We start from the raw sequence: 25,653 nt of genomic DNA, 5'->3' as shown, positions 1-25,653 counted from the left end.
TGAGTGATCGTTGAGTGGTGGGTGTCCGTGGCCAACTCAACTACCGGTATGGCCACCTTTTTTCTCAGACGAGCAATACCTTTAGATCAGCATAAATGAGGCTGGGACTGCCCGTATTCAGTTTTTCCTTTGGAATGTTCTTGTTTTCCTCACAAACCGACTTCATTCACACTGTCTATTTGGCAATATGTGACCGAGTTTGGAGCTCCGTTCTTTTTGGCAAGAAAAGTTCATTAATTTCAGTTGGCTCCCCACACATTTCACAAATGTGCCTGAAAAAATAAAGTGCCTCTTACCGCCACCTAGACACCCTAAGATTGCCAGGAGTGCCGGACTTTCCGACAGAAAGAGTGACCATTGATGGTGCTGCTCTGACGAGAAAGAGTCCCTGAAGCGTTTTGAGCTTGGAGCTTCCAGGAAAATGATGGTAAATGCTGAAGCCTCCGTTAGAACGTACTGTCGTTCCCCCATTCCTAAAACACTACCTTCATCTCTTAGATTTTGTAAACACCAGTCAACTTAGAGGAAGAGCTTTAGTGTGGCATCTTTTTGAACTGGATTCTTACCTGTGTGTGATTTTCCTTTTACTTAGGAGTTAAGACTTCCGGCTTGGGTGAGACTGAAGTGTATGCCTTCGTTCATCTGTGAGTGAGGCGGGTGGGAAGTTCATAGACACCGGTTAGGGCGCAGGCTTAGCTACACGTCTACTTCCTCCCCTTAGTTCTCCCTGTCCTGGGGGTGGGACTAGTGTCCCCTCAAATTTCATGATATATTGGAATCTCACGATGTGACCCTATTTGGAAATCGGGACTTTGCAGGGATAATTAAGTTGTCGCACTAGATCAGGGGGAGCCCTATAATCCAAGGACTATTGTCTCCATAGAAAGCCGTGTAAAAGGGGCACCTGGGTGGCTCAGACAGTTGAGCATCTGACTTTTTTTTTAATGTTTAATTTTTGAGAGAGACAGAACGTGAGCGGGGCAGAGAGAGAGACACAGAATCCGAAGCAGGCTCCAGGCTTTGAGCTGTAAGCAAAGAGTCCCAAATGGGGCCCAAACCCACAAACCATGAGCTCATGACCTGAGCCGAAGTCGGACACTTAACCCACTGAGCCACCCGGGCACCCCAAGCATCCAACTCTTGATCTTAGCTCAGGTCATGATCTCACAATTTGTGGGTTTGAGCCCTGTGTTGCGCTCCATGGCTTGCTTGGGATTCTGTGTCTTCTGCACCACACCCCCCCACCCCTGCCATTTAAAAAAAAAAAACACAAAAAAGACAAAGTAAAGACAGAAGCACAGGATGAAGCCATGTGATGAGGTCAGGAATATAGTGATAACAAGCCAAGGAGTGGCAGGAGTTTGGGGAGCCGCGATAAAGTGGGAGAGCAGCATGGCCCAGGTCCTCTCTGAGCCTCTAGAAGGAACCGCACTGCCAGTCCCTGGATTTTGGACTTGTGGCCTCCACAGTTGTAAGAGAACCATTACTGTGTTAAACCATGCCATGTGTGGTGCTGGGTTGTGCAGCCCCAGGACACAGACGCCTCCGCTCCTCTCCCCCATTGGACTCACTTTGCCCGTTCCCCTGAGGGTGCACACTGCTGTTCATTCTGCTTTTCTTCCTGTGCTGCCCACATTTAAGAGTTCAGAACAGCCTGCATGGATTTCCCTTCTTTTCTGAGGCTCTGTAGGCATAGTTAGATGCTCTACCCCAATGTGATATCATCTTCATCAGCGGCGGGTCAGAGTGCTTGGAGTCCATCTTTGAGCCTCTCGACTTCAAAATTGTCCTCTGGCCGACTGCCAGCCACAGCTTCTGTGCTTGATTCAAGTTAGCTTCTCCACCACTTGGGATGATTGGGGGTCTAATATAGAGCTAAGTGTAGTTGTTGGAGGGAAGATGAAAGCCCAGAACAAAATTCCTTCTTCTCCCTCACCCTCGGCTTTGGCTTCCCAGACCAGAGCACAGAACAGCTTAGCCCAGGCAGAGCTGGCCCACACAGGATTGTAGCCTTAGAGGAACGGCTTTCTCTGCTGAAAGGAAAGGGTGGCGAATAATAGACGGGGAGTCATTCTGGTGGTTTGGGCTGGCTTAGCGATTCCGGGTGTGCACCGAATGCCAAAGGCTTGCACCAGTGTGGCTGAGGGAGGGTGACTGGGATGGAAGACTTTTTTTGCCTGGAGTGATGGTGATGGTAACTTAATATCTTGATAAGAATGTAAGGGATAGAGTCATCGTAGAATCTTCTTGTCCTGTAATATCACTGGTATTTCAGGTATTTGTCAGAGAATAGATGAGTTCTGAACCCTTTGTTTCGGGGCTGTGTGGATCAGGAGAACACATATTTGTGCCTCTACTGAGGGTAGGGCCTCTTCTGTGTTTGGGTTGAAGAGCTGGCTTACTGAGGGTGTGTGTGTGGCTGTGACCGCACCTGCAGCAAAGTCTAAAGACTGGGGTGGCTCAGTCTGTTTCTAACTGATTAGGTCTTGGAGCATCTCTCTCTAAAACAGTGGTAATGATGGTGCTACCAGCATGGGCTGGTGGTCATGTAAGCTGCCTTCCGAGTGCCACTGGAGTACCTGGCTATCCGTGAGTTCTCAGTAAAGGTTAGTCTTTATCATTAAGTGTTAGCTGCTGGATCACCTAATGGACTCTTCCAGATCTCTGTTGGTCATCCATATAGAATGAAGGAGTGAGGCCTGGTTGCCCTCCTGGGTCTTACTGAATATAAGACTCTGTCTTCTTTCATCCATCAAATTGGTTTGGAGAAGCAGCCTGACATCAGTATTAGAATCATCACAAAGTCCTGTTTGTGAAGGTAGTGGTTTCCAAGTATATTAAGCCTAAGACAAGAGCTCGAAACGACTTAGTTTATGGGGGTATACTGATTTTAACCTCTATGATTTGAGATCTTACTGAGTCATGTAAGAAAACCTGTCTTGCAGAATCATGCACTGATGTGTTTCTCCCTTTGTTAGGACCTTGGTGTGAATGTATCTGCCTTCTGTTTAGGCCATTTGAACAGTTAAATCTGAAGCATTGATTTGAGGCTCAAAGAAATCTACAACTTTCTGGAACAGAGCCTAGACTCTAGAATTCAACGAAAACTGGGTACTAGAAACCACGATCACAAAATCCCCAATGGCATGTTCTACGCTGCTTTTTAAGGAAACTTTCACAACTTTCTGAAAATTGCTTCATTATATTTGAGAACAATTATAAATATTTATAATTTTATGATCAAGCTTTTAGGTTAAAATATTCATGAAATTGTGAAAAGAATTTTAGATCTTCCTACAGGTTTGACTACTGACTTTTCCCAGTTTATGTTCGATTAGAGCAAGCCAAAGGAAATGAGAAGGGAAGTAACTCCTATTAAATGCCTACTGTGCTCCAGTCATGTGACATGGGATTTACGATCTCCATTTTGTAGATAAGGAAGTAGAGGTTCAGAGAGGGAAGGTAATTTGAAGCTCACCGAGCTAAAAAGTAGGGGAGTGAGATTTGAACCCAGGTCTGCTCATCTGCAAAACCTGCCCACTCCACCTACCTGGTGACAAAAGGGAATCCCTTTGAACATTAAAGAGCTCACGGAAACACTGGAACTAAAGGGCAGCAATAATGAATCCCCCTTGCTGAGTGGTAACTATGGTCTGTACCTCCTCTTTGGAAAGGCAGGAAGGTATCCAGCACAGTACTCCATAGCAATGTTAGTGGTTCAGTGTACCTTTTAAGATTTTTGGTTGGTGCAGCACACTTAAAAAAATCCTTTGGAATGCCTGTTTTCTAACAGTACTAGATAATCTAGAATTTGCTGTATCTTTTGGTTATGATGCGATGTCTATCCAGCTCTTCCTTGTCGACCTGAAGAGGCAAGGAGAGGGACACGTGGTTGTAGGCTGGACGGTGCTTCTGCTTAATTTTACTGTATTGATTGATCTGATTTCCTTAGGAGTGCTCTTAAGCACATAATTATTCGGGACGTTGCTCTTTCGTCTTTTGCGGAGTGTGTTGTTCTCTACTGCTTTCCTGACTGCCCGCCTCTCCCCCCCTGCCCCAAGTGCTGTCAGGTGAGTGTGTTTGCAGCCTGTGTCGTTTCTCCGTCTGGCTGCTACATGTTCAGGAAGGGCCTTTCCAGTGGGGCCTTGAGTAATCTATCCTCAGTCTCTAAGGATGAATCATTCATGAAAGCAGGTTTCCATCCTGCTCATTGGATGCAAGCTGCTCTTGCAAAGTTGATTCCTTTTTTTAAATTACCCTTTGCTTTCTGCCGGTTTCCAACACATTTTTGAAATCCGCAGTCGTGTGTGTGTGTGTTGTACATTTGTTTCTGAATTGCAGCAATGCAGAAAGGGGGAAGTACTAAAATCACCCTATATTGGCCTCTGGTGCTTATTGAGGTTTAGTGGAATAAAACTTTGTCTTGTCATCCCCATGAGTCATTCTGCTAAGGCTTTGGAGAACCAGCTGAATTGCATTTTTTTAATGTTCTTGGTGCGTTTTGTGCCAGTCTGCCAATAGTTAGGGCAAACCACCAAAATCTGGTATCTCCTTTGCCATGGCAGCGAAATCGTATTCCCAGGATTTGACATGGGGGACATGCTTCAGATTAGCAAAGCAGGGGCCAAAGGCTGTGTGCCACAGGTCCTACCCATGGACTTGTCACAGAAACAAGTTGATGAAATATATACAGCCTTCTCTGAGATGATGTCTTGATAATGTTTCTTCTGTAGAAAAGCATACCCAAATACTTTGAAGGTCCCATGCCAAATTAAAAACTCCACTACTGACCTATGTGTATGTTTTAAAAAAAATTCTTTCAGCCAAACGTCCTCCAGACTTGTTTTGCTCCATCTCAACCAGCGATGTGTTATCTTGCACGTTAAAGTACAGGTAAATAAAAACCAGCAGTAGAATGTTCTATGATGGGACACCAATGTAGTACAAATTCTGAAGAGTTTCAGATAACCTTTATTTACTGATACTGAAAATGAGAAAATGACCTCCACTTTCAGTGTAATAAATATTGTCCTAATGGCTTCTTAGGCCCATTTTGAGATGAAGTCATTGCGGTTTGTAGAGCTCACATCACAGGCTGACAGTGGTGGAAAGGATGTAAAAACTTTCTAGGGAAATGTATTCGAAGATAAGTTCTTAATAGAAAACTGTGTTCACTGGGCACTTAGGTTGGTATAGTAGTAGATAGGTAGTAGATATTCAAGAACACTGATCTGAGCCTCTGATACAGAAGCATCTTGCGAGCTTCATGGTAACTTAAGAATGACTTGCCCCCCCGCCCCCCGCAGAAATAACAGGCATGTGACAGAGTTCCTAACAATTGAGCATGTTCTGTGAGACCTCGTTGATGTGTTTCTATCCTCCATGAGCCGTTTTCAGAGTCTTTTTTTCTTTTGCAAACTTGTGTTCCATCACTTTGGAAATGGAACTTTGGTTGTGGGCCAAAGGTGTGTAGCAGGTTTTCTGATCTTACATTCAGTGGATAGAGGCTGAAGGGTGTTTAGCGATTTCTGGAAGTGCACGTAAGACCAAGCCTGGTTTGTCAGTACTTCTTCCTCATTCCTAAACCACTTGTACCTGCAAGGATACAGAGGAGGAAATGTCAGGCTGGAAAGCAGAAGATTCTTCATTCCAAGAAGCAGCCGGTGCTGGTACTGCTTACTGGGACAACAGAAAAAGGCTCCCAGCAGCTAGGTTCACCTATAATTCGTATCTGTATAGAAATTTCATTTTTCGAATACCTGAAATGGGTTTTTACAACCTTACCTGTAGAATCTTTAAACATTCTCATTCTGTTTCTCAAAATAAGACTTCCATCAGTGGTGTCTCTTCATTTATTAAAGCACACGAATATTCCTTTTTTGGATACTTCTTTTCTAAGCCAAGGTAAAGGTCATCATCACCAATGACGGCAGCTTCTTTAGAGGCAGTTTACAAAAACGCAAATACTCCTCTCTACCACCCACAGTTTCTGCTTTCTATAAAAACACTGTTGCTTAGCTTAGAGGCATAAAATGGCTTCTTTTGCGGGGGGTGGGGGAGTGGGAAGAGCCCAGAAACTTATTATTGGTACGATCTTGAAAATACTAGCTATAGAGTGTGAAGGGAGAATTACACATACGTATATTCACATGCCTGTAAATACAGAGGCGCACACACCATATATTTTTAATGAGTTCCAGTTGTAAGAAGTTATTTCCACAGAATCAGTTTTCACCTGTAGATTTCAGGGGCCTTGCCCACCTTGCCTGGGGCTTGAAAAACATCGTTGGGCAGAGCTGTTCACCCTTTAGCTTGGCTCCTGCAGTGGCCTTGGAGCTTGTCAGGTCCCTTTGTCCTCATGATCCTCACGGCTTTCCATCTCTTTTCCGCTGCTGGGGTGGGAGCAGTGTGAGCGTCAGAAACCACTGCTGCACCTGTCATTCCATACAGACCCATTTTTTTTTTTTTTCTGACTTTGCTCTGAAACCATCCTCAGCAACAACTTGAGCCTTGTGTGCTGGCTGAGCAAACTTAACAACTACCCAGGCATTAAACTTTACATGATGAAATTCTTAGCCTTAAGATTCTGATTTTTTTTTTTTGTAGACTTTAGTTTTAGAGCCACAGCAAAATTGAGAGGAAGCTAGAGATTCCCTATAAACCCACTGAATCTTATCGTATCAGTGTATCCCTCACCAGAGTGATGCATTTATTGGTGAACTAGGGTGACCTGTCATGGCCACCCAAAGTCCATAGGTTACATGGTCCTCTCTATTCTTTAGATTTTGACATCAGCATTCTGATTTGTATTCCTCAACATAGTGTCCTGAAATCTGTCTTTGCTATACTTGTTCACCCCTTTTCAGTTCACCACTGATGTTATTGTCTCCCTTGTTCTGCCTTTTCCAGAGTGTCTTCTACGTTAGATCCATACACTATCCATCCTTTTCACATTGGCTGCTTTGACTTAGTAGTACGCATTTGAGGTACCTCCATGTCGAGTTCTGATAGTTCATTTCGTATTAGCGCTGAATAATATACTATTGGTTGTATCACTGGTCATCTACTCACAAACTGTGGGGTATTTTGATTGCGTCCAAGTTTTGGCAGTTTGGAATAAGGCTTCCATAAACATCCATGTACAAGTTTGTGTGGACCTGAGTTTTCAGATCCTTTGGGTAAAAATCAAGCAATGTAACTGCTGAATCATATGATAAAAATGTTTAGTTTTATCAGAATTTGCCTGTCTTCCAGAACGTACCATGTTGTATTCCCACCATCACTGAACGAGAGCATTCCTGTGGCTCCACAGCATCAGTGGCATTTCTTGTTGGCAGTGTTCTGGGTTTGGGTTATTCTGATGGCTCATTGTTCTGATTTGCATTTCCCCGATGTGATGTGGAGCATCTTTTCATCTGCTTATCTGCCATCTGTGTATCTTGATGGGGAGTCGTTAAGGTCTTCAGCCCCATATTTATTTGAGTTGCTTATTGTTGACTTTCAGGAACTCATGGTGTATTTTATTTTTTAAATGTTTTATTTATTTTTGAGACAGAGAGAGACAGTGTGAGCAGAGGAGGGTCAGAGAGAGGAGGAGATACAGAATCTGAAACAGGCTCCAGGCTCTGAGCTAGCTGTCTGCACAGGGCCCGAAGTGGGGCTTGAACCCACGAACCATGAGATCATGACCTGAGTCGGAGTCAGACACTTAACCAACTGAGCCATCCAGGCGCCCCACTCTTGGGGTATTTTAGAGAAGTCCTTCATCAGGCATATCTCCTGTCAATACTTCCTCCTAGATTTGTCCTCACATTCTCTTAAGAGAGTGACTTTATGCACAAGAATTTTTAATTTCAACAAAGTCCGGCTTACCAGCTACTTCCTTCATGGATTGCGCCTTGGGTGCTGTATCTAAAGTCCTTGCCAAACCCAAGGCCCCCTAGATTTTCCTATGTTGTCTTTGAGAATTTTTAAATTTTGTGTTACAATTCAGTTAAGATCATAAAAAGAGAGTCGTGGTTTTCTTATTTGGGCAGACACTTCCATTTGTTACCTCACCAGTAACCTAACCAGTAACTTAATATGTGAATGAATGACTAGCAGATTCCTGAGTAGATAAACCCACAATGACTTAATGTTTATAGAACATGGGGGGCTAATGCTTTACCTTTTATACCCAGAACTTGAGTCCTCTGAGCTGTTTTGCAAGCAAGATTTATATCTGTCAGGAAATTTTGGTGTCCGATGTGTTGGACTTCTAGCAGTAGAACTATGTAGAGAGAATAGTTGGTGTTGACTATGAACAAAGATAGCTTTGATTCCATAGGACCATTGTCTTCTGTGATGTTACTTACCACTCAAGAAAATTTGTAGGACCCTGTAGTATTCAAAACACTTGTGAAGATGTTTCCATATACTACTGTTTGGGTAAAATCCACCATTAAAAAACACAGTCTTCACACAAATGACTCCGTTTGTATGATCTAATGTAATCTCAGCCATAAGTCAAAAGTTGTCATCTGTGGTGCCATAGAGTTCTCTGAAGTAAGTCCTTCTTAATTCAGACATGAAGAAACCCAGAATAAAGTGTGCTGAGAATTATAAGGAGTTTCTAAAGTATCTCTAAGCATAAGGATGGGTCTGGATCTTCTCACTCTATGAAGCCTGACTTTTTTTTTTCTTCAGTGGATGAAATTTTGGAACATGAACCTCACATGTGGAAAGAATGCATGTGGGGGTGGAGGAAGAGTGGAGAAAGGGTCTTGAGGAAAGCTGACAGAAACAGAGGCTGGCCCCCTGTGTCCCAGCTGGAAACAGCGTGAGCTCAACCGGTGCACCCTGCCTCCTGGTCCACCTGTGTGCTCACAAACTCTTGGGAAGCCCTCTCGGGGCTTTGTGTCTTCACTTGTAGAGCTGCGAATGGGGTGGATCGGAGTTGATCTAGAAAGTATTTCCCAATGAACGACAAGTTGCTTTGCCTCCCTGGTTCCTCCCATGTTTGTTTTCTTCTCAACCTCAAAATAGGACAGAGTGCTCGGTATGGTATTATTTGCCAGAGTTTGACCACATTGAACCTTTTAAAAATATGGAATCTCTGCTAGTGAAAATTGAGTATTTCCCATAAAATCTAGACATTATTCTTAACTAAATTTCTTGGCACGAAGGATGAAAACTTTGGTTTTTAAGTAAAGTCAACCTCCTTTCCATTTCTCTTTAGGCTGCATACAGGATACCACAATTAGGATTTTCACCCTGGGGCCAAGAACAGGAAGTCCATGTGAGAATTTGAATTGTGACCTTTTCCATCAGAGAGGAAAGTTAAAATTACTCACCTGTTTGGGTTAAATTGGAGAGTGGCATTTGATACCAGGGGATAATTTTCCATTTTAGAGAGAATTTTTAAAAAGTTTGAGAGCAAGTGTACAAGCAAGAGAAGGGCGGGGGGAGAGAATCCCAAGCAGGCTCCATGCCATGTCAGCACAGAGCTCGACGTGAGGTTTGATTCCATGGACTGAGAGATCATGACCTGAGCTGAGATTCAGACGCTTAACCAACTGAGCCACCCAGGTGCCCCCGAATCAAGACACTCTTTAAATGAAAGCAGAACTGTACCAACATTCAAGTGGAATCTATAGTTGAGTTGTTTGCTGATTGCGTTCTTTCCCCAAAACTATGCATGATGGACCTAGCTCTCTGGTTAGTAAATCCTCATTTTCTTTGAGAATTTTGGAGAGGGATGACTACAATCTTGCCCTGGTCCACAGAGGATTTGGGGAGATCCTTTTATGCATTATAGTGGATTTATCAATTTGGATTTAGGCCACAGCAAGCTGTCACTCCATTACAATGACCAGTTAAGGGTCACAGATAACCAATGGATTGAATGGGGTGATGTTAACCGCACTTGTGCCATAACAACAATATGACCGGATTTCATGTGGCTAACCTGGACTTGTTAAACACTCAGGTGATGTTACTGGCTGGCTGTCCCTTCATCTGTAAATGAAGGTTTTTGGCTAAATGCTGCATTAAATTGCATTGGGAGCAACATGCCTGAATGGTTTCTGTTAACTGGGCAAGTGTGCTGTCCTGCAGAAAAGGTGCCTGTAATGAATCTTAGCTGCTTCTGGTACATTTTTCAATGGAAGAAATTGACTTGTGGTTTCATTAGTTGTTAAAAGTTCTCTTGGCCCTGAGGAGTGTTGAACTCCTCTCTTCTCTCTTCTAAGTTCCCTCTCCTCACTGCCTCGCCCGAATGTGTTGCGGTAGAAGCTGCTCTCCATCTACGTGCTCCCCGTTGGCTGCCCCCAGGAGCCCTATGCTCTCAGATCGGCCCTTCTTTTTACTTGTCATCAGCAGCAGCCCCTACTGAAGACCGGATGCTTCTAAAGTGATAGTTCTTCAGCTAAGTATGTATTTTGGTTGAAAGAAATGGAAACTGTAGAATGACTTTTTCTTTCCTGGGTTTATACTGTGTAGTTAACCTATTAGAAAATAACATGTAGCAGGTCCCCTCCCCCACTTTTTTTTTTTAATGTGAACTGGAAGAAAAACTATTTGTCTCAAATCCTGGCTGATGTCCTTACAGCCATGTCACAGTGAGTTTCTACAGTGGAGGGACTCCGGGTTCTCATTTTTATGGCTCGTGGGGTGTGTGGCTGTTCTCAGCTCACCTTCGTTACTTCAGCGCAGTACTTTGCAGTCAGCTGGCTGACTCGTTCCTGCAGAATCACCACCGTCCCCCCCATTACAATTCATGTTTTTCCTAAGTTCTAGCACTTCTGCAAGTGACAAAGCACGCTCGTCGAGCTAAGGAGCCAGGATCCTGCCGTGCCTGCTGTGTTCTGAACTGTGGGCACACTTCCCAGTGGGAAGCTGACCTGGGGTACGCTCCCAGAGTGGCTCTTCCTTCTCCAGAACGAGGATGTGCTCTGCAGCCCAACAGCTGTGGCATCATTTAGCAAGAGCCCCAGAGTGAAGGGTGCAGGAAGGGCGGGGTGGGGTGGGGAGTGAAGACTGGGGGAGAGAGCACCCTGGGTGTCGCAGCAAGAAAAGCCCGAGTTCCTGCTCACCCATTCTCCTCGCCTCCCTCGCTCACCACCCCTAGGATTTTGCGGTTCTCTCTCTGTTTTCGTTCATCTTTTCCTAGCAGAAATGTTGAGGGGAAGTAGCTTGGCTCAATTCACTTTCAACTTAGACTTTTTAGCTAATCAGCACCAAGGAGGATGTGAGGATGGAGTTTTAGAATGTTCCCCAGGCCCCACACGTCCCACTTCCCCCTGCAGATGTGGTCTCCAAATGCAAGAGAGTCTCTGCGAGCACTGCCCCCTCCACCCCCATGGGGGCTGTGTTCAGTCACCCATCTCAAGACTTCTAGGGAACAAGGCCCTGGTGGAAGCTGGCCTCGGGGAGGGTGCACACCTCTTTATCCCCTGGCTTCCAGAAGTTTCACTGCGATACAGAGTTGCTGAGGACCAAGGTGAACTGCTGTCACTTCACAAGGGCTTGCTTGGAGCACAGTTGTGTCTGGTTGCTCGGTACCCAGCATGGAATGACCTATAGGAGTAAGGAATGACTGCTCTACTTTTTATGTTTCAAGTAACACTTGTTAGTTGGATGAAAGATTAAGTAGAAATATACAANCCCAAGCAGGCTCGGCACTGCCAGTGCAGAGCCCAATGTGGGACTTGAACTCATGAACCGTGAGATCATGACCTGAGTCGAGACCAAGAGTCGGACACCCACTGACTGAGCCACCCAGGGGCTGTCAAATTGAGAGATTCTATAAATTGGAGGCTCATTAGGTTGCTATACTTTTCAAAGAACATTCAGAGTTAGCAAACCACTGGTTTGCCAAGCTGCCTCTGTCACTTGGGTTATTGAGACGGCATTTGGAAGTGGGATATGCTGTCTGCAAATACATAAGCTTGTGGTCGAGTAGCCAAGGCTCCGTTTCTGACATGACACACATGACCAATTGGGTTAAACCTCTCAGCTCCTAAGTGCAAGTATTTGTGGTTTTTAGGAAAGCAAAACTTTGGAAGTGGATGGGAAGTGCCAAAGCCCAGTGGGCGCAGGCTTACAGGAAACAAAAGCCTGGGTAGCTGTGTGTGGGGTCCATGAACTTCAAGGCCTCACAAAGGAAGAGTTGGCATAGCTTTTTATCAGGTTAAAGATGACTTGGAAAGATCATGGTCTTTTAGGCAGCGACCCACAGCGTGTCTGTGTTGACAAGTGCTGCGTATGTGCCCCGTTTTTCTTCCTTCTGGAATGGACTTTCTTAGGAAGAGGAAATAAAACTTGAGCTGCATGTCTCAGGAAGAGGCCACAGAAATGAAACCTCCGGGTCACATGCCAAGAAAGAAATTCCCCCTGACCTACTTCAGAGCTGATGCTTAATGGACCTGAACCAGTTTGCATTTTGACAGCTGGAGCTCCCTGGCCCCAGCTGGCTTTCGGGACCTGCTCCATGCAGACCTGGTAATTTCCCACGTGTCACCCAGTTCAGACTTAAAGGGTCCTTTGAGCCCTTCATCTCCATACCTAGACATCCTCTTTGGAGGATATACTAGGACTTAATTTTTAGGGAGACCAACAAAGCCATGCGGTGTGGTCCTGAAACCAGTGTTGTGCTGCTCAAGAAGGGGAAGAAGCAGTAAGTCAGAACTTGCTGATGCAGTCATTTTTTTTTTTAATATTTTTGAGATACAGAATGAGTGGGGGAGGGGCAGAGAGGGGGGAGACATAGAATCCAAAGTAGGCTGCCGGCTGGCTCTCAGCTGTCAGCACAGAGCCCGACCCCGGGACTCAAACCCATGAATGGTGAGATCATGACCTGGGCTGAATCAGACACTTAGCCAGCTGAGCCACCCAGGCGCCCCTGACACAGTCTTCTGATTGGCTTTCCCATCTTGGGCTGATGTGCTTAAGTAACCGCTCCATCTAAGTGTGTGTGTCATTAGACGGCACCGTAGGTTAGATTTCAGATGAGGGCCAACGCCTTTTCTAAGCTTTTCCTTCTATTTGGCCTGTATTTGGTACCTGCATTTTTAGTTTATTTTGTTATTCTTGTCCAAAGTGTCCCATGAGTTACAGAGCATGAGGATAGATGGAAGAAATGAGTTGCAACCTTATTTTGGGCATATTCTCTAATTTCCAAATCTTCAGGTTCACTTTTGGGTTTGCTGACCTAATGTTTCATTTCCCTAATATTTTCATTCCCATGAGTAGCATTCTATCAGTAATACATCACAAAGATGGGATACTCTGTATCAAATGTATTTTGAACCCTTTTCTCAGTGCAATAGATTGTAGCTGCTGCTGACAACATGTACCATTCATTGTTTATCATTGTTGAGAGAGTGTTGTATCTGTTCATTAGCTCATGAACTCCCTCAGGATATTCATTGCCTACAAGGCCAGGGTCTGGCCCGTAACAGATACTCAGTAAAGGTATATTGAATGGAATGAACTTGGAACAATGCTCATAGACAGGATGATCACAGGAAAATATTGCCACCCCAGAGCAGAGCGATGATTTTCATACCTCTAGGATTTTAGGTAGGGTGATATAAAGTGTATTTTCAGACTGGTGAGTCCAAATGAGTTTGAGGAAAAAAAATGGACTGTTTTCTAAGTTTTCTACGTTTGGAATCTAAAAGAACAGAGAAAGCACCTTCTTAAAAAGGAGGTGAAGAACTAGGAATCCTGATTGCCTAAAAGCCCTTAAATTCTGATTTGTCTTATCTGTTGCTCTTCTCATCCCACTGCTACTTGGCTTCATGAAAGGTGCGGTAAGGTTGGTACCTGACAACCGGTGAAAAGATGGCTTACCTTTAGAATCACTGTACAGTTCGGGGCATGAGTAGGGCAAATGTATTCAGTTACTCTCTGAGATTTAGAGAGGAAAGATGAGGAAGCAGAAGACTCAGAATTGGATCAGTTTGATCAATAAGGTTTAAATTTTGTTGGCCACCAAAAAGGCAACCTCGAGGTGGCCCAGGGTGGGGGTGGTAGCTCCTGGAAGGTCCAGGCTTTGCCTTGCTGGTTCCAGAGCTGTGATCACCAGGGGAAGGCGGTCATGCCTGCTCACAGCTCACACAGCCACACGCAGACAGACATCTTGTGTTTGCTCATTGTGGGTGGTAGGGTGCAAATAGTCTCGGTCATTACTTCTACTCCATGAATCCTGTTAGCATTTCTCCAATTTTCTTTTTTTTTTTTTTTTTTTGTTTTTTTTGTCAAGGGAACAAAAATCCATTATCAGGTGTTTCCATAAAATTGACCTCTGTGTTTACTTCCTGGGGGTTAGTGCTCGGTTGCCAAAAACGAAGTGGACAGAGAGAGCAAAGTTTAGGTGAAGCTGCTTGGAGCAAATATCTTCAGATTAACAAGATGCCAGGTCTTGTCAATGCCATCAGCCTGCAAGTGCCCCCTCTGCCCAGGTGCCGTCCTGCAAAAGAGGTGTTTGGAAATGAAGTTCAGCTCTCTGGTGGGATCCTGTGTGGATCCTGCGTGTAAGGTAGCTGGAGAATGAGGTTAGGTGTGCACTGATTGCAGGTCCCCTCGCAATTTCCAGAGAATAACTGATGCCTTTTTATTTTTTTATTTCTTTAATGTTTATTTTATTTTAGAGACTGTGAGCAGGGGAGAGACAGAGAGAGGATGAAATAGAGCCTGATGCGGGGCTAGAACTCATAAACTGGGAGATGGTGATCTGAGCCGAAGTTGGATGCTTAACCAAATGAGCCACCCAGGCGCCCTTAACTGGTGCATTTTTAAGAGGCAATGGCCTTTTTTGTGTGTGTGTGTGTGTCCTCCCCCCTCTCCCAAGGCTTGAACCCAGATTTGCCTGATGGATGGCGAAGAGGCAGCCTTTGTTCTGGACCAGGTTGAAGTCAGAGCCTTTAAGAATACTTTGCCTCTTGGGGTGCCTGGGTGGCTTAGTCGGTGGAGCGTCCAACTTTTGCTTGNAAAAAAAAAAAAAGAATACTTTGCCTCCTCTTTCTTCCTGGGGAGTCCGTTGCTTAAGCTGGGAGACCCTGTCACATCCTCCCTCCAGTCTCTCCTGGTCCAGCATCAAATGCTCCTAGCTGACCGTGCAGGGGGCAGGGGGCCAGCATCCTGCTGCAGCCCAGTCCTTCCACCGAGGCGTTGGGTCCGTGTAGCTCTGGTGCATGTACCTGCTCTGTCTGCCCTGGCCCAGGATCCCCGCAGTCTGCGATTGGCCTTCAGCCATGGGTGTGGCCGGGTTACCATCCCCTGTCCCACCCGTGCTGTGGGCGTGGACTTGTGCCTGTGTGGCCACGTGCAGTGGTGCTGTCCATCTCTCCCTTCCAGCTGGGGCAGCCCGTTTCAGGACTCCATCTGCACACCTGGGCTCTGGAACTTTCCCTTTAACGCCTGACCTTTGGAAAGGGGACACCTTGGTGCCAGACCCTCTGCTACCACAGAGTCCCTCTGTCCAGCCAGGCCTTCCCCATCATACTGTCCCGTAAATCCAAGTGTGGAGGAGAACTAGACCGTAATGCCCAGAGCACAGCCATGAAGGAAGAACCCGAGTGGCTGTGATGGTGGAGAGCTCACTCTGTGTCCAGCAGAGTCACGGTAGGAGCTTGAGCCCTCCAACCAGATGGGAAGGGTTGGAACTCTTTCTCCTTGCGCATTCACTGTGTGACTCTGCATTCTTAGGAAGGAGGCTGGTACTCCTATATATCTTTTACATTTTTTCAATGTTTATTTTTGAGAGAGAGGGCAAGCAGGGTAGGGGGCGGCGGGGAGGAGGGGTGCAGAGAGAGGGAAACACAGAATCTGAAACAGAATCCAGGCTCTGAGCTGTCAGCACAGAGCCCTACACGGGGCTGGAACTCAAGAGCCTTGAGATAATGACCTGAGCTGAAGTCGGATGCTCAGCCACTCAGGTGCCCCAGAACTCCTATTCTTTGTTTCCGTGTGTGATCAACTGAGTTCAAGTCATCCAACACAACACAATGCAATGTAGAGATCCTGTTTGCAGCAGCATGCCCAGATCAAGAAGAAGCAACAGCAGTGAAAAAAATCTCCAATGACCTTGCTGCCTTGTGTATATGTGTGAGCACACATACACATAGGGAAAATTATTTGGTCTATTTTGATTTATTGATTAGTTTAACTTTTATTATAACTTATNAGTTGCATTATTTAGGATTTATTTGCTTTGAGGACTGAAGTGATGGGGCCCCACCCCGCCGGCTCATGGTCATATAGCCTGCCGCCTGGCTGCCCAGGGAATATGGTCTCTGCATAGGTCTCATGAAGGGAGGAATCTGACAAGTTGAAGGCTTTTGTCACTATGCAGACTTCAAAAGTACACTCTTTAGCTACGCTTTAAGGGAAGGCTAAGGGTGAGCAGCATGCCGGGGCTGCAATGTGCAGCTAACAGTTGTAATGAGTTACATGGAAAAGGACCAAGCTGGCAGTTTCTAGATCCACGTTCCACCATTAACTTTAAGACGTGCTGAAGATCCTGTCCTATCCTTAGAAGTACGCTTTTTCTCCTGAAGAGTCCTGTTTAGGGGTGTGTGTGTGTTTTAATGCCAGAAGTTTCATTTTCTTTGAATCTAAGCAATGGGAAGTGGAACTTTTTATAAGTAGGACTACTGTAGTTAGCTTGTTTGGGGATCTTAGGGTGGAGACACAAATACTAGAACTTATGCATAATGTGGAGCATCTGAAAGCTTTGCCCCATGTTCACCTAGAGCAGTTTTCCAGGCTCTGCTTGAATAGCGGCTCCGGTGACCACTTAATACTCCCGCAAGCCTCCTTCATTTTCAGACAGCCCTTACATCATCCTCTCTGAGTTCGCTGAAATCTGACCCCCTGTAACTTTCACTCTTAGGTCCTGCGGGACTTCCATCCTTTAGGGACAAACGGACCAAGCTTAATCTTCCCTGCAAACCAGGCCTTCTTGTATTTGCAGACAGCAACAATGCAGGCTGACACTTCCCTTTCAGGCAGATCTGCATTCTTCTTAGGATATGGTGCTGAGTCTCCCCATTTTGTCTTTAGATAGCCTAACCCAGGGAGACTGCAGAACCTGAATCCTGTCTCAGGAGGAATAAGGACTTGTATGCAATCCTCACCTCCTCCATTCTGGATTATATACATCTGTCGATGCAGCCTCTTCTAGATTTTGTTTGGCATCTGTGCTACATTAATTGAATCTGTTAACATGCCTTAGTCTTCATCTGTGTGGTTTGTTCTCTATACTTCTACAGTTTTGAAGCTATGTGTGGGAATTTGAACGGTCTTTACTACTTCGTATTATCTTGATTGTATCCAGTTTGTGGAATCAGCCTGGTCTAGCTTTGGATTTTTTTCCTCTGGGTTTCTAATTTGGTCAGTTAGGATACATACTCTGTCCATTTCCCATTTTGTTCTGCTCATTTGGGAAACTTGCCTCTCATGGGTTCACAGAAGATAAATCCTACTACTCATAACCTCTCCACTCACACCTAAAGTGATTACATCTTATCTTGTTTACTTGTCAAAGTATCTTTCACTGATACAGATACTCACACACTGAAGTATTGATTAATGGCCACACATAGTTGTGGAATGAAGGTTTTGATGGCTATTGGTGAAGGTTTCTCCCTGCTTGTGGTGAGCCCTTATGTAATCTTACCTAGTTCTCTTCCATATCTGGATGGAAGACACTGTGGTTTCTGACTCCCTTCCTTGGTAGTTGCTTAGACTCAACACATTTCTAGGATCTTCAGCTGTTGGAGTTGAGGGGATGGTGGGTCCAAGTCGTGCCAGCTTCTCCCTCGGGGACCTGAGCTTCCGTGTCCCATGGCACCTCCTTCCCCTTGTCCTGGCCAGGCTTCCTGACATGACTGGCTGGAGGGGGACCCTGGGCTCTGAGGGAGGCCTCGGAAAGCCAGGAGAGAACACCTGCCTGGCACTGTCTGGTCCAGACCAGCTGGGCTGATGCTCTGTCAACGTCTGACCTTTGGGAGGAGGGGGTGGAGGTGAGGAAGGAGGTGGTGAGGTGCAGGCGCCTTCTGGCCTGTTTCCTCTTCATGGAAGTGAAGGCTATTGGGTTCCCTGGCATTTTCTGTCTCCATAGGAAATAGAGGAAGGGCTGCCGCCTCAGGGGCCTGTGTAGGCTGAAGCTTCCTGAGGCCCAGACTTGCCTTGTTGCATCTAGTCCTTGGTTTCCTTGTCAGCCTGATAATATCTTTACGTAGATTTCCTTCATTTCAAAATATTCTGGGTTTTTTGGACTTTGGTACTGATGACAGGAGTCTCAAAAGGAATAAGGATACTCTTTCAATGTTAAGAAAAATGACATAGAATTTGGGAATGAGGCCTAAGGGGAAACAGCTGGTCTTCTCCGTGTTGCACCGGGGCCTTGCTTACCAAGACTACCCAAGGATTAATTAAAGGTCTTCTGCCTGCTTTTGTTGGATTTTAGCTTTTCAAAAAGAACTGAAAGTTCTCCTCACAAGAACCCCCCCTTTTTTTGTACCTGTATGAGATGCATGTTAACTCATTGTGGTAATCATTTTGTAATATAATTTATTATAAGCCCTGCTCCGTACTGTAAATTTCCATAATGCTGTATGTCCATTATATTCAGATAAAACTGAAAGAAAAATGTGAGTTTTAAACTGCAAAAGGAAACCTTGAGATATAATTCACATTATATCCAGTTGACTCTGTGAAAGGGTAAAATTCAGGGGTTCCCAATACTTTGGGAGTTGTGCAACCAGCAGCAAAGTCCATTCTAGAACCTTCTCCTTGCCCTGTATCAGTTATTCCTATTCTCCAACCCAGCAACCTTTTCCCTAAAAGCCTTTGTTGGTTTCAACCAGCTTTACCAACTTAATGGTACCCTCATTGAGTTGAATGGCATGTGCCTGTTAAAATTTATACCATTTGATTTTGTAGCCTGCTTTCCTTTTATTTAGTAACACATCCTGGATATGTACCAACTTCGTCACCTGGATATTCCCTTACAGCATAGTTATTACAACTGTGGAGTAACTAACTACACCTATCACTCAGACACCGGCTACCCTACTTGTCTCTGGGTGCTTAAGTTCTTGCCAATTTTTGATGCTTCCAACCACATTATACAGAGTATCTGTGCCACACCTCTTTGTGCACATTTCTCATTAAAAAAAAATTGCTGCATGTGGAATTGTTAACATAAAACCAAAAGTTTTATTAGTTTCAGTGCAGTTGACATTCAGTGTTAACATGGGTTTCAGGCATACAACACAGTGACTCAGCCAGTCTGTAGGCTGTGCTCACACGGGTACCTACCATCAGCTGCTGTCCAGTGCTATTTTAATACCATTGACTCTTTTCCCTGTGCTGTCCCTTTTCACACGACTTCCTCTGTCACTGGAAGCCTGCACCCCCCACTTCCCTTCACCCATTTTGCTCCCCCCACCATTACTTTGTTCTGTGTATTTATATATCTGAGTCTTTTTTTTCCTTTTTTTTTTTTTTGGATTTTACATATAAGTGAAATCATACAGTTTTTGTCTCTGACTTATTCCACTTAAGTGCCCTCTAGGTTCACCCATGTTGTCCGAAATGGCCAGATCTCCTCCTTTTCTATGACAGAATGAAAGATTTTTGAGCAGACAAAAGTTTGGGTTTTTTTGTTTTTTTTTTAGTTTTTTTTATGTTAAACAGGTAAGGAAAACTTTATTTAAGACTATTGCAGTAAGGGAGAGGATAATGGATAGATTGATAATGGAATAGATCAATGTTATTGGGCTATTTATGTTATGCTTATTTATTTATTTTTTCAGTTGGGTTCTTTANCGTTCTCTGATTGAGCAGACAAAAGTTAGATGTTATGAGGTTTTTTTTCCCGTTTGGTTCTTGTGCCAATCTCACTGTCCTCCAGCATATTTTCTGAGTTGTCTAATTTGTGTGCACGTTCCATGGCTGAACACCTAGCGGCATGAGTCATGGAACTGTATTAAATAAATACCTGATAAATGAACAGGGTAACTAATTCTAAATACGCACGCAGTAATATTTTTAAGAGTCAAAACACACTTTACAGTCTTGCACCATGGTGCTGTAAACATCTTTAAAAAGTTAGATTTTTAGTTATTATGTTAATAGTTGAAAAAAATTAGAAAGTCCGGATGAACACCCAAAAAAAATCTTCCCCAAACACCATTGCTGACAATCCCTTTACCACTGTGGGCTGTGCCCTTGCGAATACTTCCGCATGCAAAGCCACGTACATTTAAAAACTCTGCAAATAGCTTTACATCATGGGGCGCCTGGGTGGCTCAGTCGATTAAGCATCTGACTTCGGCTCAGGTCCTGATCTTAGGGTTCATGGGTTCCAGCCCCGCATCGGGCTTTGTGCTGACAGCTAGCTCAGAGCCTGGAGCCTGTTTCAGATTCTGGGTCTCCTCCTTTCTCTGACCCTCCCCTGTTCACACTGTCTCTCTCTCGGCGGGGGGTGGGGGTGGGGAAGAAAAGAACAACTCTGCAAATAGCTCTACATCATGATTATTGTCAAATGTAAATTTTTTGAAGCATAGTGTATAAAAGAATTGATTTTAAAAGGCTTTGATCTTAAAATTGTGGTAAGTCATGTTTTTAATTTCTTTTTCCTTGGTTTCTGGCATGTGATTGGTCCTTGTAACATCCTCATTTGTTAAGGTTACCTCATTTTATTTTTTTTCATTTTTGCCTTTGCCTCTGCCTAATGTCCTCCTTTGTATGAAAACATTCCCATTTCCTTCGTCTTTGTCTTTCTTGGTTTGCTCACCACTGTTACCCATGGGCATTGGAGTCCCCTGGACACCTTCGAATTTCTTTTTTGGAAACTTAGAACCGTTATTGCTTTGTAGTTATGTGTGTTCCACATCCCTGATGCTTTATTAGTTCCCAACATACTTGATAAAAGGGAGGTAATTAGTGTATTATGGCTTCTTTTGAATTGTTCTCTGAGATAAGCAGAAGGAAAATGCTACATGGGTAAAAATTTACATAATAATATGGACAGATTTTTGGCACATAAATGCAATGTAATCTTCAAGAAGACAAAAGCATTTTATTTAGGGAAACTCTCTGCGTGTATTGATCTCTAAGAATTAAAAATCACCAGTGCGCAATGGCCCTGAAATTTCAGAAGTAACGTGGTACCATGTTTACTTTAAGCCCTGAGTCTCTAACTAAAATGTTTCTTCCATTCTGAGACTGTCCCCACCCCTATTCCAATATTGACTGAAATCGAAGCCAAACCAGAACATTAACTATGAAGCGCTTTTTCCTAACTTACCCACAAGAGCTTTGTAATTACATGACTGAAGGAGGAAAAAATTTAAAAAGGCAGTAGGTTCTGAAGTGAGCGTTGACTAAAATATTTGGAACAACTTCCTAATCTCCTTCTCTGAATCATGACCAGGAGTGATATTTTCTTGGTTGCTATGAATCACATTCCTTCCCATCAGTGCTTGATTCCTCTGTCCCCCTACCTGCCTGTGTAGTTTGCATGAGGTGGCCGTGCCTATTTTCATATTTTTACATAGGTGTTACTGCAACTGGGTCAGATGACTGCCCAACCTGATAAGAAAAACTCCCTTGACCCCTTGTCCTTTTTCAGCCTCGGCAACAGAATCGTTTCCGCCAGTCATGTGGGAATGTGGGGCCGGAAGGAGAGACTTTGCATTGGTGCTCAGAGCGCCTACAGGGAAGACTATATTGTACTATATGGTCTTGAAATTTTCAATTTGTGGCTGTTTACCAAACTCAACTTGAAGCTCTTCCAGGTATCCGAGCCTTGAGGCGCCTGAGTGGCTTGGTCTGTTGAGCGTCTGACACTTGATTTTGGCTCCCTGGGTCATGGGATTGATGCTCTTAAGATTCTCTGTCTTCCTGTGCCCCTCGTCTTCATGTGCACATGTGCACACTCTCTAAAACAAAACACTGAGTCTCACTGATCTTTAAAGTCACCAGGATCCAGTACCACGTCTGGCATGTAGCTACTGCCTAGTAAGTACCTGTGGACCAGAATTTAAACTGAATGCTTTCTAGTCACTGCTTCTGGTTCTTTACCACCACCTTTCTTGCCCACCCCCTATATTTGGTTTCTATTTTTACAACTACCAAAGCCACAGCCTATGGAGGACCATGACCCTCGAGTTGCTGATCTAATAGATCTGTCTCAGCTACTTCCTGACTACTTGTGAGAGAGACACTATGAAAAACTTCCGTTTTGAGACGTGCCCCCCTTTTATTTTCAAGGCTCCTGGCTGTCTGCTTGCCTTGCCCCTAGGCCTAGCTCTGCTCTTGAGCTAATTACTTTTCTCATCACTTAAGCACACCATCTCTCTTGAAAACTCAGGGTTGCCACCATCAGGATTGTGCTTAATGAAATCCTCACATGCCTACCAGCCTTCCTGGCCCTCTGCTAGGAGCTTCGTGGGTGACTTTTAGAAGAAGTGGATGAATAGGTAAACATGCAACTTTGTATGTGACCCATTTTCAAAATAAACTATGAAACTACAAATACCAGAAAGGTAGACCTAGCTCCTGGCCTTGCCCTTAACCTTCAGTTTGCAACCACATGGCTTGTTTTCTGAGCAGATATTTGCTAAGGATGTTGACTCTTCATGCGACTGCTGGAACTTGAGAATAGGATTAAACAGAAGACTAGAGGCAGAGAAGGAGTCATGACCATGACCTTATTACCCATCTCCCCGACCAATCCCCCCCAGAAGACCTCCAGGGAGCACAGGTTGAAACCCATTAGGTAGATTCTTAAGTCTCGTGAGTTTGTTGTTCTCAGACTCTGTGATGTTTAAATGACTAATGTCCTCGTGACAGTTAACGCCAAAGGTGACTTCCCTGGGCTCTTGGTCCCCTGAGGATTCTAAGTGTTAGTGTTCTGGGTGGTTTTACACTTGTGTGGGACGTGTCCTCTCTCCACTAGAGACAGGGGAAGTACTTGATGTGTAATTAGACCTTGTATAAACATGGTTCCTCGTTATCTTGATTGCAGATATGGGCTGGTGTATTAAGCAGGACACCCACCCACAAAGTCCAGGATTTTTAATTTTTTTTTAATGTTTATTTTTGAGAGAGAGTGCGAGCAGGGGAGGGGCAGAGAGAGGGGGAGACACAATCCGAACCAGGCTCTGAGCTGTCGGCACAGAGCCTGACACAGGGCTCAAACCCACGAACTGTGAAACATGACCCGAGCTGAAGTTGGGCGTTCAGCCAACTGAGCCACCCAGGAGCCCCACAAAGTCAAGGATTTTAATTTTGAGTTTCTGATTGTACTTAAACTAATAATTATGAGCAAATGAATACACATGCTCCCAGATGCTTTTCGAATGTCAGGGTTTCTATTTCATATCTGCAATTTGGGTTTAAGATGCTGTTTTTTGTTTATGGTCACCTCTCATCTTTGTGGGTCCTTAATTTTTCTCTGGGTAAAGTGTGAACAGCACCTTAATTGTTTGTTTTAACCACATGTTACTGCTTTGGACTTGAAGGTACCTTCAGTCTCCACTGGAGATACAGGTAGGTTTTGTGGGCCACTGCTGTGCTGGCCCGTGGAGCTGTCGGGGAAGAATGACTCACTTGAGAGTCTTCCTACTTATTCATATCCATTGATTGAAATCTGGAGCTAATTTACCTATGGAGCCTTTCCCTGAACACATTAGATTTTTACGTTCTCTCATTACACTGGGTTCCATTTGGGAAGTGGGCTGTGGTGGTTTTCTTGACACACAGGGACACATACCTCTGATTAAAATATTCATTAAAATTTCATTTATGAAATTTCCATCTCATTTCATTTATAGGTGGCTCAGTTGGTTGAGCATCCAACCTCAGCTCATGATCTCACAGTTTGTGGGTTTGAGCCCCGGGTCAGGTTCTTTGCTGATGGCTCAGAAGCTAGAGCCTGCTTCAGATTCTGTGTTTCCCTCTTTTTCTGCCCTTGCCCCACTTGCACGGACACTTTCTCTCAAAAATTTTTTGAAAAATTAAAAATGTCTTCATTTCTAGAGTGATTTACTTTCTAGCAACTGCTTTGGTGTGTGTGTGTGTGTGTGTATATATATATATATATATATATGTAAGTTTTCTAACGCTGCCTTAAGCACAGTACCACAAACTGGGTGGCTTAGACAAGTTTTTAGTCTGACAGCGTGGGAGGCTGGGAATCAGAGGTGAAGGGTCTCAGCAGGATTGGTTTCTTCCAAGGGCAGTGAGGGAGAATGACTCTCCCCAAGACTGGGGGTTTGTTGGCAATCATTGGAATTCATTGGCTTGTGAAAGCATCGCCCCAGTTTATGCCTTCAATTCAAAAACAGTTTTTAATGTTTATATTTGAGGAAGGGGGAGAGAGCATGAATGAGGAAGAGGTTGCAGGCAGAGAGGGAGATGCAGAATTTGAAGCAGGATCCAGGCTCTGAGCTGTCAGCACAGAGCCTGATGTCGGGCTTGAACTTGTGAACTGCGAGATCATGACCTGAGCAGAAGTCAGACGCTCAACTGCCTGAGCCACCCAGGTGCCTCTGCCTTCATTTTTGCTGGCATTCTTGTGTGTCTGTGTCTGAATTTCCTTTTCTGTAAGGACCCCAGTTCTGTTTATTAGGGCCCACCTCATGCCAGTATGACCTCATTCTAATCACATGTGTGATGGCACTGTTGCTAAATAACTTCACGTTCTGAGGTTCTGGGCATTAGGATTTGACCATAAGAATTTGTGGGGAGAGGTGCACAATTCAACCCACAATGGGACAGCTAATGCCAGAAATGATCAGATGACATTTTCATTGGACAAGTTTGCGTTAGAGGAGTGGAAATAATAAATTATGCTGACTGTGCTTCAGAGACCAGCTAGAAAGAAACCTGTTAGAGGATGAGAAATTCTGTCCTTGGAGAGAACTGTGAAATTGTTCTTCATCTACTAGGTATAAAAGCAACATCTTTTTGAAGTCTAGGCTCTGGTGTTTCTAAGTAGTTCTTTGTCTCCGTGGCTTTTGATGAATGGAGGAGGGGCAAAGAGTTGAACCACATGAGCAAAACCCCGTCTAACTTATCTCTCAACCTCTTATAATGTATGTTTCCAAATATCTGCAAATGTAGTGAGAGTAGACCATGTACCTACCGGTCTCATAGCTTCACTACCTGTGGGCTTGTACCAATTTTGGCTCATCTGTTTTTTCCTTGCCTGGAGTCCAGTAGAGCAAATTGCAGACATCGTGTATTTCCACTCATCTAGATTTTTTGAGACAAAATTAGTGTTTCACTTTTACGATATTAAAATCAAAAAACATAAAGCCATTCAGTGATAAGTGTTACAAAATATACCCTGGATTTTACATTATAACAAATTAAAAGGTGGAAAGGGAAAGATGAAGGGAATGGATGGGCAGAGGAGTAAGGGGAGAGTCGATATGAGATACCTACTACTTGACATGTTTTTCTCTTTGACTAGACCCTGATCCTCCCTATGAGCACAAACAGGGTCTTGGCCACCCCTTGATCTTCATTCTTGGTGGTGTGGAAGTGTTATAGTGTTCAGTAAATATTTGCTGAATTATTGAATGAGTAAGGAATGATGAGATTCCCCAAAAGGCTTGCCCAGAGAGATAGACTCAAAAAAAAAAAAACAAA

At 44.3% G+C, this 25,653-nt stretch overlaps 1 protein-coding gene and 1 non-coding gene across 2 annotated transcripts in view; one reads left to right on the top strand and one right to left on the bottom strand.

Annotated features, from left to right (window-relative positions):
- Positions 1-25,653, top strand: part of PRKCA (protein kinase C alpha) — a 405,148-nt gene that overhangs the window by 119,920 nt on the left and 259,575 nt on the right. The window lies entirely within an intron of this gene.
- Positions 7,647-7,731, bottom strand: TRNAR-CCG (transfer RNA arginine (anticodon CCG)). Its single transcript has one exon. It is a non-coding gene; the product is annotated as a tRNA-Arg (tRNA).

The sequence above is a fragment of the Crocuta crocuta genome, unplaced genomic scaffold (assembly GCF_008692635.1).
Source record: "Crocuta crocuta isolate KB4526 unplaced genomic scaffold, BGI_CrCroc_1.0 scaffold288, whole genome shotgun sequence".
Classification (NCBI taxonomy): domain Eukaryota; kingdom Metazoa; phylum Chordata; class Mammalia; order Carnivora; family Hyaenidae; genus Crocuta; species Crocuta crocuta.
Note: the sequence above shows the minus strand (reverse complement) of the source record. Positions and strands in the feature narration are given on the sequence as shown.